Source organism: Vigna unguiculata, chromosome 4, assembly GCF_004118075.2.
Source record: "Vigna unguiculata cultivar IT97K-499-35 chromosome 4, ASM411807v1, whole genome shotgun sequence".
In the NCBI taxonomy this organism is placed as follows: Eukaryota; Viridiplantae; Streptophyta; class Magnoliopsida; order Fabales; family Fabaceae; genus Vigna; species Vigna unguiculata.
Window position 1 is genome coordinate 18905726 of NC_040282.1, and position 9180 is coordinate 18914905.

General features: G+C 39.8%; 1 pseudogene; it reads right to left on the reverse strand.

Moving 5' to 3' along the window:
- Positions 1 to 2011: 2011 nt before the first annotated feature.
- LOC114180565 lies at positions 2012 to 8714 on the reverse strand (annotated as a pseudogene).
- Positions 8715 to 9180: the final 466 nt, after the last annotated feature.

The window sequence follows — 9180 nt, forward strand, 5'->3', positions numbered from 1 at the left end:
AAACCATCCATACATTCATGAACATCAATATCAAATTAACATAAGCTCTAATTCATACACCCATGAACATCGACAACAACATCAAGTCACGGTAACATAAACTAAAGAGGAGTTAAGAACACTTACCGTGAAAATAAAACTTAATGCACTAACAGCTTTGTTTCCGTTTCCAAATTTGACTCCTTCTCTCCCTCACTGATTTCTAGTGCCCTCTCCCCTCTCTGTAGTAATTCAAAAAAAGACCCCTCCTCTCATGAATCTTCCCCTTTTTATTATGTAACCCTCTGCACCTTCCAATTTTGAAATTTGGGACCAGACTGAGAGCAGATGTTGCTTCCTGCTCCTTCAGCCATCATGACCATGCCACAGACCTTTCCCAATACAAAACCATGATAGCATAGCATGCTTGGGTCTGACAAAAGAGAGGCTTTACGTTACCTTTTTCTTTCCCCTTTCCTTTCTCTCTGTTTTTTCTTTTTATTTTTCTTTTTATTTTTTTTTTATTAAACTAGAATGAGAGACGTAAAACAAAAAAAGGAGCTGTAATAATAGAAAGAAAAATAATGTAATAATCAAAATAATAAGCCCAAATAAACAAATAAATAAATAAAACAAAACTAAAATAAAATATATATAAAAAAAATAATAATAATAATAAAATAAATAGATAATTATTTTTCTCAAACCAAAACATATTTTTTCTTTTCTTTTCTTAATTATTTATTTATTTATTCTTCTCAATTGAACTTTAATTAATTAATTAATTAATTAATTATTTTATTTTATCATTGTTACCCAGACGAAATTGGGTGTTGACAGCTACCCCTCTTTACTTAGATTTTACTTGATAGTATGAAATTTTAACTTTCATAGGTTATCAAAGTAAAAGATGAGTAAAGATAAAAACACTAATTTCGTTTGGGTTTTAAAGGAAAAGAGGAAAAAACAAAACAAGCATATACAAGACCAATTCAAAGAAAAGGGTCGTGATCAAAAGAAGAAAACAAACTCGACCATTCTAAAGGAAAGGATCATGATGTGACAAAGAAATCAATGACCATTCCATCGGAGAGGGCCTTGATGTGAAGAAGGAAAATCAATGACCATTCCATCGAAGAGGGCCTTGATGTAAAGAAAGAAAATCAATGACCATTCCATCGGAGAGGGCCTTGATGTAAACATAAGAAAATCAATGACCATTCCATCGGAGAGGGCCTTGATGTAAACATAAGAAAATCAATGACCATTCCATCGGAGAGGGCCTTGATGTAAACATAAGGAAATCAATGACCATTCCATCGGAGAGGGCCTTGATGTAAACATAAGGAAATCAATGACCATTCCATCGGAGAGGGCCTTGATGTAAAGAAAGAAAATCAATGACCATTCCATCGGAGAGGGCCTTGATGTAAAGAAAGAAAATCAATGACCATTCCATCAGAGAGGGCCTTGATGTAAACATAAGAAAATCAATGACCATTCCATCGGAGAGGGCCTTGATGTAAACATAAGAAAATCAATGACCATTCCATCGGAGAGGGCCTTGATGTAAACATAAGAAAACTAAGGGGAGAATGTCCATATATGAAAGGAGAACCCGAAGTTTGATTTTGATGTGTCAGTAAACACTGCTTGAATGCTTAACCGACAAGATTCAATCTTTAGGCAAAAGATGTAATGCGGTGAGGATGCATAAATGCATGGATGCATGGATAAAGTTCATATGAAGCTTTATTTTTTGCCTTTTTATTTACTAATTTTTTTTCCACGACACCCTCCAAAAATGAGTCTACTCTTAGTGAATGTACCCGTGATGCCTCGTTAGTATGCACATACTTTTATTCCCTTCTTTTTTGTTCATTATTCTCTTTACGAACTCAGCGTGACATTCATTGCTTTAAATTTATGGAGAGAAACAAATGGTGTTTATTGAATGAAAAACAAAGTAGAATACAACAAAATTTGGAGACAATGTCAATATCCCCTAGTAGCACTTCCTATCAAGGAATCATCATGTATAAAACTTTTTGACCGCATCAGAATTGACCGGTAACGGTAACTCCTCTCCATCCATCCTTGTGAGAATTAGTGCCCCACCAGAAAATGCTTTCTTCACCACATACGGGCCTTCATAATTTGGAGTCCACTTGCCCCTATGATCCTTTTGTATAGGTAAGATCTTTTTCAAGACTAGCTCGCCTTCAAGGAACTCTCTAGGATGCACCCTCTTGTCGAACGCCTTTTTCATCCTTCTTTGGTATAACTGTCCATGACACACTGCCGCTAGCCTTTTTTCCTCAATGAGATTAAGCTGGTCAAATCGAGCCTGAACCCATTCTACATCTTCCAACTGGGTCTCCATTAACACTCGTAGGGATGGGATTTCTACTTCGAAGGGTAGTACTGCCTCCATTTCGTACACTAGAGAAAAAGGTGTTGCCCTAGTTGATGTACGTAGTGAGGTGCGATACCCATGCAAAGCAAAGGGAAGCATCTCATGCCAGTCTTTATACGTGACCACCATTTTCTGTACAATCTTCTTGATATTCTTATTAGCAGTCTCGACTGCCCCATTCATCTTTGGACGATAAGGAGAAGAATTATGATGCTGAATTTTAAATCCTTCACACAATTCGGCCATCATTTGATTGTTCAGATTGGTGGCATTATCAGTGATTATCTTGCTAGGCAACCCGTACCTACAAATTAACTCTCTCTTTATAAATTTAGTCACAACCTTCCTAGTCACACTAGCGTAGGAAGCAGCTTCCACCCATTTAGTGAAATAATCAATTGCAACTAGAATGAAGCGATGTCCGTTTGAGGCTTTTGGCTCTATAGCCCCGATGACATCTATCCCCCACATTGAAAACGGCCATGGGGCAGACATTAAGTTTAAAGTAGTGGGTGCCGCATTGATATTGTCTGCATACTTCTGACATTTCTCGCACTTTCTCACGTGTGTGCAACAATCATTCTCCATAGTCAACCAAAAGTAACCAGCCCTCAAGATCTTTCTAGCCATCGAGTGTCCATTCATGTGTGTGCCAAAAGTTCCTTCATGAACTTCCTCCAATATTGACTCGGCCTCTTTTGCATCCACACATCGAAGGAGAACCATATCATGATTTCTCTTGTACAACACATTCCCACTCAGGATAAAATTTGCAGCCAACCTTCTCAGTGTCCTTTTATCATTCTCAGATGCTTCTTCGGGGTATTCTCTGGTTTTTATATAGCGTTTAATATCAAAATACCATGGCTTACCGTCTAACTCTTCTTCAATGAAATGGCAATATGCTGGCCCTTCATGACTCTTCATTTGGATCATCGGCATTACCCCATCCTGATTAATCTTGAACATCGATGATAAAGTAGCTAAGGCATCTGCCAATTGGTTATCCTCTCGCGGAATATGGTGGAATTTAATGAAATCAAAATACTCCACCAATTCCATGATATAAGTTTTGTAGGGAATCAACTTGTGATCCCTAGTTTCCCATTCTCCCCTTAGTTGATGGATAACCAACGCTGAATCTCCATATACATTCAAAAATTTTGCCTTTGACTCAATCGCGGCTTGGATGCCCATAGCGCATGCTTCGTATTCAGCGATATTGTTTGTGCAATTAAAACACAACCTTGTTGTCATTGGAATGTATTGGTTTTCTGGAGATATTAGTATTGCCCCTATACCATGTCCCATGACGTTAGAAGCCCCGTCGAATAATAACGTCCATTTCTTTATGTTCTCATCTTCTTGGTCATCTTCAAACAAGGTCATGATGTCCTCATCCAGAAATTCGGGTTGCATCGACTGATAATCGTTAACGGGTTGTTGGGCCAGATATTCAGCCAAAGCACTACCCTTGATGGACTTCTGAGTGACATACACAATGTCGTATTCTGACAATAGCATTTGCCACCGGGCTATCCTTCCAGTGAGAGCGGGCTTTTCAAAAATATACTTGATAGGGTCAGTCTTGGATATCAACCAGGTAGAATGACTCAACATGTGTTGTCTTAGACGATGGGCAGCCCATGCCAATGCGCAACAAGTTCGCTCTAAAAACGAGTATCGCTGTTCACATTCCATGAACTTCTTGCTCAGGTAGTATATGGCATGCTCTCTTTTTCCAGTTTTGTCATGTTGACCCAACACACAACCCATTGACTCATCAAGTACCGTCAAATACATAAGGAGTGGCTTCCCCGGTTCGGGCGGGCGTAACACAGGAGGATCTTGTAGATATTGTTTGATTTTATCAAAAGCAGTCTGACAGTCTTCATTCCACTCAACAACCTGGTTTTTACGCAATAGCTTGAATATTGGTTCACAAGTGGCGGTTAACTGGGAGATGAACCTAGCAATGTAGTTCAGTCTGCCCAAGAAACCCCGTACCTCCTTTTCTGTACTGGGAGCAGGCATTTCGATTATCGCACGCATCTTGTCGGGATCGACTTCTATCCCCTTTTGACTGACAACAAAACCCAACAACTTTCCAGATCTCACACCGAATGTGCATTTTGCTGGGTTTAGTTTAAGTTTAAATTTCCTCAATCTCTCAAATAATTTCCTTAGGTTGAGGATGTGTTCTTCTTCTGACTCAGACTTGGCGATCATGTCATCTACATAAACCTCGATTTCTTTGTGCATCATATCATGAAAAAGTGCCACCATGGCCCTTTGATAGGTGGCCCCAACCAACATTCTTAAGCCCGAAAGACATCACCTTATAGCAAAATGTCCCCCACAATGTGATAAACGTGGTCTTTTCCATATCTTCAGGTGCCATCTTAATCTGATTATATCCCGAGAAGCCATCCATAAACGAAAATAGCGAGAACTTGGCTGTATTATCCACTAATGTATCGATGTGCGGTAATGGGAAGTTGTCTTTTGGGCTCGCCCGGTTCAAATCTCTATAGTCAATGCACATCCGAACCTTCCCATCCTTCTTGGGCACGGGTACAATATTTGCCACCCATTGAGGGTATTTTGCCACAGCTAGAAATCTAGCGTCAAATTGCTTTTGCACTTCTTCTTTAATCTTTAATGACATTTCTGGTTTCATCCTTCTTAGCTTTTGTCTGACTGGAGGGCATTCCGGTTTGAGTGGAAGCTTATGTTGTACTATATCAGTATCTAAACCAGGCATATCATTGTACGACCAAGCGAACACATCCCTAAACTCCTTTAGCAGCACACACAATTCTTCTTTCACTTCTTTCTTCATACTCGTGCCAATTTTCACTTCTTTCTTTTCATCCCCCTCACTTAGGTCAAGCACTTCAACATCTTCTTGATGGGGTTTTATTTCCCTAGATTCTTGTTCCACTAATCTCATTAGTTCAGGGGAGGGTTCGGAGTCACCTTCATAATCATCTTCCATATTATTGACAGGGTGCTCGAAGTTAGGGACATCGACATTGTTATTTTCAAAACATTCATTATCATATCTGCATTATTTGAGTTTATAAAAAAAGATAAATAAACAAACAAACAGTGAAAAATGCAAACAAAGATAACAAAGGTAGCAAACACAAATTGATTATCACGCTGAGCATAAAGGAAAAGGTGTCATCCTGTTAAGTCATGAATCCTAAAGCTCCGGGTAAAGCAATAGGATAAATTAAAAATATTACATTTTAACCAAATTAAACATCACGGGTAGATCCAAAGTCTCCCAATTGTTGAGTAGCGCATTTGGAGCACAAGGCTGCACAAAAACCAAGCTTTCAGGTTCATCTTCATCTCTGACAGCTGCTATCTGACTAGTGTTGATCCATCCCGCGCTGCGAAAGCTATCTCTGATGTCACAGATGCGAATCTTTCCTAACCCCAGTCCTTTTCCTTGGATTCGAGCCACACCGCGCTCTCTCCTTTCTTCCGCCAGCCTCCTCTTATCCTCTCTAGTAGGCTTGTATCCAAGGCCGTATTTATTCTTTTTCTCGGTGACTTCTAAAGGATACATCAATCCTTGCTCGTACTTGCCTAGCCCCTTTCCGTACTCATATCCCTCTTTCAACATGACCTTGGCCGTCATAAGGGAAGTACGCGACAAGTGTGGGTTCATTGGAAAGGGCTCCACATAGGCATTTCCCACAATTTCCAAAGATTGGAAGGTTGTCTCGAGGGCTTCCTCTGCTGCTTCAATATAGCGAGAAGATGAAGGCCCACTTACTAAAATATCTTCCTCCCCTTAAACAATCACTAATTTGTCACCCATGACATATTTTAACTTTTGGTGCAAGGTTGAAGGTACTACGCCCGCTGAGTGAATCCAAGGACGACCCAACAAGCAACTGTATGCTGGAAGGATGTCCATCACTTGGAAAGTTATTTGAAAGACACATGGCCCTATTTGGATCGGCAATTCTACCTCTCCCATTACTTCTCTTTTACTCCCATCGAAAGCTCTCACTATCATTGCACTTGGTTTCATGTGAATACCTTCACACGGTAGCTTTCCCAATGTTGTTTTTGGCATCACATTCAGGGAAGATCCATTATCGATCAATACACGTGCTATGACATGATCCAAGCATTTTACAGAGACATGGAGGGCCTTGTTGTGTCCCCTCCCTTCAGTAGGTATCTCTTCATCGGTAAACGTCAGGTAGTTGTTAGCAGTGATATTGTTAACAATTCCCTTAAAACTGTCCAGAGAAATATTTTGCTCCACATGCGCTCCATTGAGTATCTTCATTAACAACTTTCTATGAGAGGTTGAATGCATGAGTAGTTCTAAAAGTGAGATTCGAGCAGGCAGGCGATTCAACTGTTCGACCACTTTATACTCGCTTTGTTGTATGAACTTCAAGAACTCGCAAGCCTCCTCATCAGATACTTCTTTCCCATCATCTTTTCTTAGACCCTCGTCGGTTTGGATGGTTTTCCCTTTCAAGAGTTCCTTAGCCTTTTTGGTATTCGCCGATTCATTATTGCCAACTCCATCTTTCATCAAGTTTGGAGGCGTAAAGATTCGACCACTTCTTGTAATTCCACCGATGCCTGATATATTTTTCACCACTGACTCACCACTGCTAGGTTGACCACCTACCCGTTGTTCCTCACCTAACACGTATGCACCATATTTCCATGGGACAGCTTTCTCACTTTTGTAGGGAAATGGGGAGGGTGTTTGGATAATAATAGATTGTCTTTCTTGAATTGTCGGGGTAGAGGTGGATCTAGTGAAATGAATCACCAATGGCTCTGGCAAAGTCACACCGGGTTCCGCACCATCTTGTGCAAATACTTCATCCTCCATGTGTCCGTGACATACTTGCACAAAGTTTCTGTCTATAAGATTTTGTAGAACATCCTCGAACTCTGTGCATTCATCGATAGAATGTTTAGCACTCGGATGGAATCCACACTTTTTACTCAGGTTATATTCTCCTTTTAACAAACCCAATTTTAATAGTGTCTCAAAAACAAACCGCTTGGAGCTTCGAATTTCATTCACATCCGTCACCAGTCGGTGTTTCTTAACCTCAATGGCATTTGTCGAAGGGTTCCCAAGACCAGAAAGGGGATTAGCCTCAACACTAGGTTTGTCTTCATGGAACTTTATCCATCCTGAGTTGATTAAAGCTTCCACCTTGTGTTTAAGAGACACACAATTCTCAATAGAGTGACCAACTCCCCCTCCGTGATAATCACATTTGGCATTTGGATCATAATTCTTGGGGAACGGAGGTTGCACAGGCTTCATCGGACAAATAGCCACCAAACGCTTTTGGAAGAGATGAGGCAACAATTCCGTATATGACATAGGAATAGGAGTGAAATGAACGAAGTTCCTCTCTTGATTCCTCCTTAGATTAGCGTTTTGTCCCGCGTTTCTGTTGAAATTCGAGTTAGGTTCGGTTTTCCAAGCACTGTTTGGAGCACGTTGTGGTTGATAAAGATTCGACGGTTGATAAAACCCTTGTTGCTGAGGTCGTGTTTGATGAACAGACATTGCATTGGCCACATAAGGAGGTTGGTTCAAGTGTGGTCGATAATTAATCGTAGGAGCCCGACTTTCCCACACAGGCATCACTGAGGCCGCTTGTACTTATGCTTCTTTCTTCTTTCCGGGAATAAAATTAGGTTTCTTAGGAGTTGCAGCCGCGAATGGGCCATATGCAATCTTTCCGCTTTTTAACCCGATTTCTATTCTTTCCCCTATGATGATGATATCAGCGAAATTGGAAGACACATTCCCCAATACATGCTCATAAAATGGTGATTGCAGCGTGTTTACAAACGTCGCCACCATCTCCTTATCAAGTAGAGGTGGCTCAACCTGAGCAGCCAACTCTCTCCACCGTTGTGCATATTCCTTGAAGGACTCAGTATCCTTCTTGGCCATGTTTTGCAATTGCAATCTATCTGGCGCACTATCTGTGTTGTATTTATACTGTTTCACAAAGGCGTCGGCCAAATCCATCCAGGAATGAATTCGAGATGGCTCCAAGTGTGTATACCAATTCAATGCTACCCCAGCCAAACTATCTTGGAAACAATGTATTAGCAATTTTTCATCATAGGCATAAGCAGCCATCTTTCTACTGTACATTGTCAGATGGCTTTTAGGGCATGTGGTGCCGTGATACTTTTCAAATTCTGGGACCTTAAACTTGTGTGGTATCATCACACCAGGAACCAGGCTTAATCTCGCCACATCACCGAACCCATAGCTTCCACTAGGGATGGCAACGGGGCGGGGCGGGCACGGGTTTCGCTATCCTATACCCATCCCCGTAAAAAAAATTCATCCCCATCCCCATACCCAAACCCAACAGGTATTAAACTTTTGACCCATCCCCATCCCCACCGGGTAACGGGTATAATCTCGTACCCATACCCATACCCATTTTCTTACTACTTCAATATTAATTTTAATTAATTTTTATAAAATAATAAAATTTTTATGATAAAGGAAACATAATATTATCAAATATTCAATATTAGAATGATGATTGTTTCTTCCATATCAAATACTTTAAAATAAATTATAATTGTTTACATTTTATATAATAATACCAAATAAAATTTCATTAGAACTAAAACAATTATTAAATTTGCAAATATTAATGAAACATAATTGATAAAATTTAAAAATATTTTTTTTAAAATATAAAAGAAAAACAAATATTCAAATTAAAATATATTTTAAATGTTTGTTT